At 31.0% G+C, this 7,759-nt stretch overlaps 1 pseudogene; it reads right to left on the reverse strand.

The window, feature by feature from the left end:
* Positions 1-217: 217 nt before the first annotated feature.
* On the reverse strand, positions 218-1,048 carry LOC149214491 (floricaula/leafy-like protein FL1 pseudogene; annotated as a pseudogene).
* Positions 1,049-7,759: the final 6,711 nt, after the last annotated feature.

Raw genomic sequence — 7,759 nt, forward strand, 5'->3', positions numbered from 1 at the left:
TATTCACCATATTTTTCCAAACAATTTGTGTAGACAGTAGTGTGATTCAAAAATATTTGAGCTATAATAAGGTGGATTTTTTATACAGATTCAAAACATTGTCCAAATCATCATACCAAAGCTTTTCTTCGATAATATTTTGTTGTAAGCATGATAAATCACAAGTGTTCAGGTATCAATCTAATTATCAAGCATGTCTATTTTTTGTAAGTGAATCCTACCTGTATACTGTCCACAAAATGGAATATAAGATTTATTAGTGAATGTAGACTACAATACATTTTGATTGCAGACTACCAATGCAGACATTCAGAAGAGAAAAAAACAAAATTACCTTCATATGCCATTGCAGCTGCAAAAATATTATGATCATCATGTAATATCCTCTTTCTCTCTGCCTCAGACAAGATTTCCAACCTTTTCATTTCCAAGCTATTCTGTAATCTTTTCTTGTCTGCACCTATGGAAAATTTAATTCCATATGTTTCCCCTATAAGAAGACCATATGATAGAGTTCTACTAGGGTCTTCATCAAATCTTCAATCTCTTCCTTTGTCATATTGACAAGGGTGTTGACAGTGAAGCCCATCTTGGTCATCTTGGCAAGAGTTAAGTATCAAACTCCATACTCTTTAAACAAATCTTCAAGGGACTTCAATTCCTTTTCTACAATCCATGGGAAGAATGACTTCCAATGGTTGTGCATGGTCCTTGTTAAAGACAATTGTTGTTGGTGCTAGTCTCTGATCCCACCTAAATAAACCTATAGGAAAGTTCTCTTCATCCATATTTCCTTTTGAGGTAGAATGCAGTGCAATCTACATAAAACAAAAAACAACTCATAGAATTAGCACATGGGCGATAAATTATGAGATGCCTTTCATTGATTACTGATTGAAGTGCAAGATTTGAAGTTGATGGGTAACAAATTCCTTCAGGTATTTAACTAGACCAAGTGGGTTCCTAACAGTACTTGAAGAAGAAGAATGTGTACCTCCAAAAACACTTCTAGGCCCAGGGATCTCTCTACCATCCAGTGAATTTGCATTAGAAAATGTAAGGTTTCTCCCATTTTTAAGGTTGTCTTATGAGTTTAATGCTTCTTAATCTAGTTTATTGGAACACCATTTTCTTCTAATCACATCATAATAGTAGCCATCATTCAAGCTTATTCAAGACTAAGTATCAGAAACCATTCAAGAACTAATGATTTGACTATACTTTGAGTTAGTGTTGTAGTCAAATTATTCATTGCAAGTCCATATTTATAGATTAAACAAAATTCTCTAGAGTCTGATTGCTATGTTTTATTAAATGATTTATCAAACAATAATTCAATGTACCCATTTTTGTTTTACTTTAACAATTTTCATTAATGTCCTCGAGAGAAATGGATCTAGGGTCAAAGGAACCTTATCCCAGTACCATACGCTATAAATACTGTAATGGTTTCTTTTATGGTGTCCTATAGATTACAACGAGACTTGCTAGTCATGTGACTTTTAAAAATTCCATGTTAGGGAACTTATTTTTAATCAAAGGTAGTTGAAAATTGTTTCAAGTACAATGCAATTTTCCCATGGGCTAAACAGATATTTGAAGGTAATAATAAACATGGCCATATCGGTTTGTATTTCAAAAAGAATGACCTATATTATCTAATATTTCTAATTGTAACTGTGTGTATTCTAACTCTTTTATGTTTTGGCATTTTTAGGGCATATTTTATGGTCAATATTGTTCGAAAATTTGGTTGGGAATGGTTGGAATTACAAGTTTAAACTATATAGTCTATAGAATCTGAGTGCCAAAGGGTTTATTCAAGGTGCTGAATCTATTTATAAATTGAAAAAGATAAGATAAACAATACAAATTCACAATCTTACCATGAATTATATTTCCAAATTTTGATTAAAAAAAGAAAATACACAAAATAGTTAAACACCATTGTAATTGTATGCATTCTAGTGCCCTAGTAAAACTCTCATTCAAACAACGTGCCTTCATAAAGAATACATTTATGTCCACCAAATTCTAAAAAAGCATTCCATCATAAAAAATATTAATACAATGATAGAGATAAACTTGATAAACTTCAATTAAAATACAATTCCTTACTATACAACTACAAAAAGGAATGAACCCAAGGGAATAAAATTAAACCCAAGGGATTAATATTATAAACCGAAGGTATATAAACCTTAAGATAAATATTACAAGCCCTGAAATAAACATGGTTAACCATGTTTGACCATGTTTAATTTTCATATTGAGACAATCCTTGTCATGAAGCGACATTAGACCATGGTTGACCATGATTCATTTTCACATGGAGACAATATTTGTCACAATGCAAGGTGGCCATGGTTGACCATGGTTGATTTTCATACTCAAAAAATCTTTGGCACAGTGCGACAATGGACCATGGTTGACCATGATTGACCATGGTTACCATGATTGACCATCATATTATAAACCCAAGGGAATAATAAACTCAAGTGATTAATACTAAAACCCCAAGGGATTATGAACCTAAGGGAATAATATTAAATCCAAAGGATTAATATTATAAACCCAAGGTATATAAACCCTAAGAAAAATATTATAAAACCTAAAATAAACATGGTTGACTATGGTTGTTTTTCATATTGAGATAATCGTTTTCACAATGCAACGTTGGACCATGATTGGTTTTCATATCAAGGCAATCTTTGTTACAGTGCGATGTTGGACCATGGTTTACTAAGGTTGATTTTCATATTGAGACAATATTTGTCATAATGTGACGTTGGACTATGGTTGACCTTGGTTGGTCATGATCAAGTTGGACCATGATTAGACCATGATTGACCATGTTTGAACCCTTGATTAATAAACCCAAGGGAATATGATCCCAATGGATTAATATTATAAACACAATTTACATACACCTTAAGATAAATATTTTAAAACCTAAAATAAACATGGTTGATTTTCATATTGAGACAATCCTTGTCACAAAGCAAGGTTGGACCATGCTTGACCATGATTCATGTTCATATCGAGACAATCCTTATCGCAATGGGATGGTGGACCATGGTTGACAATGGTCGATTTTCATATTGAAACAATCTTTATTACAATGCGATGATGGACCATGGTTGACCATGATTGACCATAAATAATTAAACCCTAAAAATAATTAATAAATTAATAACTAATAATTAAAAATCAATTAATTAATTAAATAGTAATAATTAATTACTTAATGATTATAATTATAATTAATATACTAATAATTATAATCAATATTAATATTATATTATATTAATTAACCCCACATATGATGATGATGGTTAACGTCCCCTCCAAACATTGGTCTATCGGACCTAAAAACAAATTATTTAATTTGATTTAAGATTTTATTCCTATGCTCAAAAAGCTTGGAGAGAAGCCTTCCGAGCTCACTATAATTTTGACATTGTAAAAGGCGAGGAAGGTCAGTATTGTAACAAAGATTGTGAAACTGAGATCTAATGTGGTTGTACGCGGGGCACTCTAAGAGGAAGTGGTTTTCATCCTCGATGTTCCTATTCTCACATATATGGTAGATCCTTTCCATCCATGGCGTTTTAGGAACTACCCAATGACCTGTTTCACTATGGAGCTCATGAGATTTCGTTCTAATCTTTGCTATATTAATTTTCTTCTTTGAGCTAGTTAAAATAGAGAGATACTTTTGATCTTCTAGGGTGGGGTTGATGACCTTCTTATAATAACTTAATTTTCTTTTAGCCGCTAAATCTTTCTCACACCACATTTTTTCTTTGAACTTAGAAATAACAATATCTTTAATGTTATTTATGTCTTGCAATGCATCATTCTCGTTGATCTCCCAATAGTTTAACTAGGCCCTTGTGTCTTTATCCACCCTCGATTAAGCCTTAGGTGGTTTTGGTTGGAATTTAAGGCTAGCTTAGGAAGTCTATGATCGTCTATGTTATTGAGTTTGTGCTTGTATAGCAGAAACCTAATCATAGCTAGGCTCTCAATATGGGAAAGACCTTCTTCGATAAGGAGAATAGGATAGGGTGTATTACTTTTAATTTTTAGGTTATAAGTTATAAAACGATTCTGGATTTGCTCAATCTTTCTCCATGATTCTCTGGAGATGCTACAACCCTAAACCTCACAGCCATATAAGATAACAGGAGTGACAAAAGTTTCAAAGAGGAACTTCTTTTTATCCCACATTACGAGGTTTGCTATTTTACAATTATTTTCAAGACCAAAATAAGGTTTCCACCCCCCATTAATCCTTTTCTCAATGCTATGGTTCCAGTTGAGCTTATGATGAATATCAATTCCTAGGTACTTGTAAGAATACACTTCCTCCAAGTTATTATTGTCATACATAAAATTAGCGTAAGTGTCCTTCTTGGATTTGATAATCATAACTTTTGTTTTGTTAGTGTTAACAGACATACCCATGGTAGAGCAGAAATCCTTAAGAAGCCTGAGTTGCTTATCAAGATCAGATGGGCACCTTGCCAAAGGAACAATATTGTCTGCATAGAGAAGAAGGATGACAACTATCCCAGCTAAGATCATGCCATCACATCTTGCGTCCTCTAAGTAGCCTTCAAGCTTATCGATGTAAATGCCAAATAGCGTAGGGGAGAGGGGGCAACCTTGTTTAACTCCGATGTTACACTTAATATCTTTTGACCACCCCTCATTGCTCTTTAGCTTGGCAATTACATTCTCGTATAACCTTATAGCGGCAGCTCTTAACTCGAGAGGAACCTTTAGCTCTTCTAATCCATTCCAAAGGTTGTATCTAGGAACCGTATCGAAAGCCTTTCTAAAGTCCACAAAGCAACAAAATAAATTGGATTTATCATTAAGACATTCCTCCGCAGTGATCCTAAGCATAATGAGGTGGTCTGTTGTTGAGTGATGCCTTCTGAAACCTGCTTGGCCTTTAGCCCGCTTACCTTCACTTTCAAGCCATATGCTTAACTTCTTTTCCAAAATACTACCATATAACTTGGCTAAGAGAGGGCTGATCATAATTGTCCGATAATTAGAGGGGTTATTTGTATCCCCACTTTTAAAAATAGGGATAATGAGGCTCTCATCTAGGGTTTAGGGAACCCTTGCTTGACTGCTTGATTGAAAAGCTTGTGAATGTGGGGGATGAGGACAGGACCTCCAATTTTTAAGATTTCCACCTGGTAACCTTCAATGTCCTTAGCTTTCCCATTAGCGAGGCGATTAACCCCAAACTTAATGTCTTCTAAAGAGAAAACTTCTTTCGTTGTAAGTAGGGTTTCCAAATTATCCATGACATTTGGAGATTCATAAAGCTTTTTAAGATAGGAATTCCAATCGTGAAGAGAAATTTTATTATTATCTTTAGTCTTCCTAGTTAGAATCTACCTCCAAAATTCCTTAGGAGCTACCTTAGAGAGATGTAAGAGATTCTCCTGTCTTTGACAAATGTACTGCCTCTTTTTCCTTTTAGTTAGGACTTTGTATATTTTTATCTTGTCCATTTTAAGAGATTCATCAATAGCTTCCTTAATTGCTCTCCTCGCACTTTTACAATCTTTGTCATACCATGGATTGGTTTTGCTATTTCTTTTATTATTTGAAACTTCAATTGAGAACTTGTTAATAGAATATGAGAGGGTTGTAGTAAAATTATGGTAGAGGTCTTCTATGTTGTCTATACTAGATAAAGGAAGCAAATTAGTTTTTAATTGATTTAGAAAGAGATCATTTTTATTTCTATCAAATATTAAATTCTTTTGGCTGTAAGTATTATTTTCTGTGGGAACTCTATCCATGACAAAATTGAGAGTTATAAATAAAGGCCTATGATCAAAGTCAGGTTCGTGGTCATTTAAGATATCAAAATTTATTATTTCGTTGTATAATGGGAGATCGGAAATAACGTAGTCTACCACGCTACTACCAAGTCCATGGATGCAGGTCATCTTGCTGGAATTGGGCCACTTCTTTAGACCGTTGCAAATTATGAGATCCTAAGCACAACAGAGCTTGACTAGCTCCGACCCAAACAAATTTTCCCCGAGGTCTTCAGAGCTCCTTTTGTACCTACTAGCCAAAGTAGGGTCTTCGTCTAACCAAAGAGGATTAGGGTAGGAATGATTGCTTAGAATAATAGCTTGGTTGTTGTAAGTTCGAGCATTAAAGTCACCTATTAAAAGGATATTACCATCATCCCTTAAGCTAGAAATATCATTCTCTAAACCATTGTAAGGGTTAGTTTGATCTATATTCTTCTTCTTATAGAAGTTAGAATTGATGGGGGAAAATAACATATTGCTATGTAGGACTTTTTATTATTAATGTCTCTGATCTCTATCCAACTATATTGGTTGTGAGGTTGGTTTATATATATAATTAAAAATTATAATTATAATTATATTAGATTATTAAAAAATATAATTATAATTATATTATTAAAAATATATATTAAAAATTTAAATATAATATATAGATTTAAATTATAATAAGATTTAAACTATAAATTAAATTAAACTTAAACTAAAATATAATTACATTAAAATTATAATTATAAATTATATTAAAAATAATAATATTATATTAAAAACTAAAATATAATATATAAATTAGAATTAAAAATTAAAATTAAAATTATATTATAATTAAAAATATAAATTAAATTAAACTTAATAAAAAATTAATTTAAAATTAAAATTAATATTATAAATTAAATTAAAATTATAAATTATAAATTATTTTAAAATTAAAATTAAAATTTTAAATTAAATTAAATTAAACTAAAATTAAATTATATTAAAATAAAAAATAAAAATTTTATTAAAAATTATATTATATTATATTATATGAAACAGTAAAATATAATACATAAATTTAAATTAACTTAGCCTAGATCCATGTTAACTCTGGATTTACCAAGGGTAGAGAGGGATCAAATCTCTTTTCACTTTAAAAGAGGTTTGCATCTCAAATAATTTGATCCATCTTGGGCCCTTGGTAGATCCAGAATTAAGATGAATCTAGGCAATTTTGGGTAAAATGTAATATTATAATATTATATTTTACTTAATATAACCTAGTAAAAAGTGGACGGAGGTAGACAAAAATATAAGATAAAATGTAATAATTACATTTTTCCTATTTCTCCCACCTAAACATATCAAGGGAAATGCCCAGACATATCAATATTTTTTTTTTACCTTTACAAGTTGCATGGATTCAACACCATCATTTTCTACAACTAATTATGTATCTAAATATAACATCAATCTTAGATGGATCTAGGCTAATTCAATTCCTCATGAAATAGGTTATATTCCACATGATTACCATGGATTCTCAAAACCATGGGTCAATACCATGGGTCTTTTTTCCTGAAATAGGTTATATTCCACATGATTACCATGGATCAATACCATAGATTCTTAAAACCACGGGTCAATACCATGGGTCCTTTATTATTATTATTATTTAATTTTTAAGGTTATTTTTATTTTATTTTCACTACGTTAAAATGTTTACATTAAGTTACATTACATATTTCTAGCATATTGTTAAAAATTAATTATTTTATTTTAATTTTTAATTTTAATTATTTTATCTCACTATATGAAACTTAATATAAAATAAAAGTGAAAATTGAAATATTTTATTTATGATTCACATTATTAATTTTTAAAATAACATTTTTTTGAAAGTAATTTTACACACAACATCTCTCCTATAT

The sequence above is a fragment of the Pinus tabuliformis genome, chromosome 1_1, assembly GCF_031772625.1.
Source record: "Pinus tabuliformis cultivar Carrire ecotype Pingquan chromosome 1_1, CPIR1, whole genome shotgun sequence".
In the NCBI taxonomy this organism is placed as follows: domain Eukaryota; kingdom Viridiplantae; phylum Streptophyta; class Pinopsida; order Pinales; family Pinaceae; genus Pinus; species Pinus tabuliformis.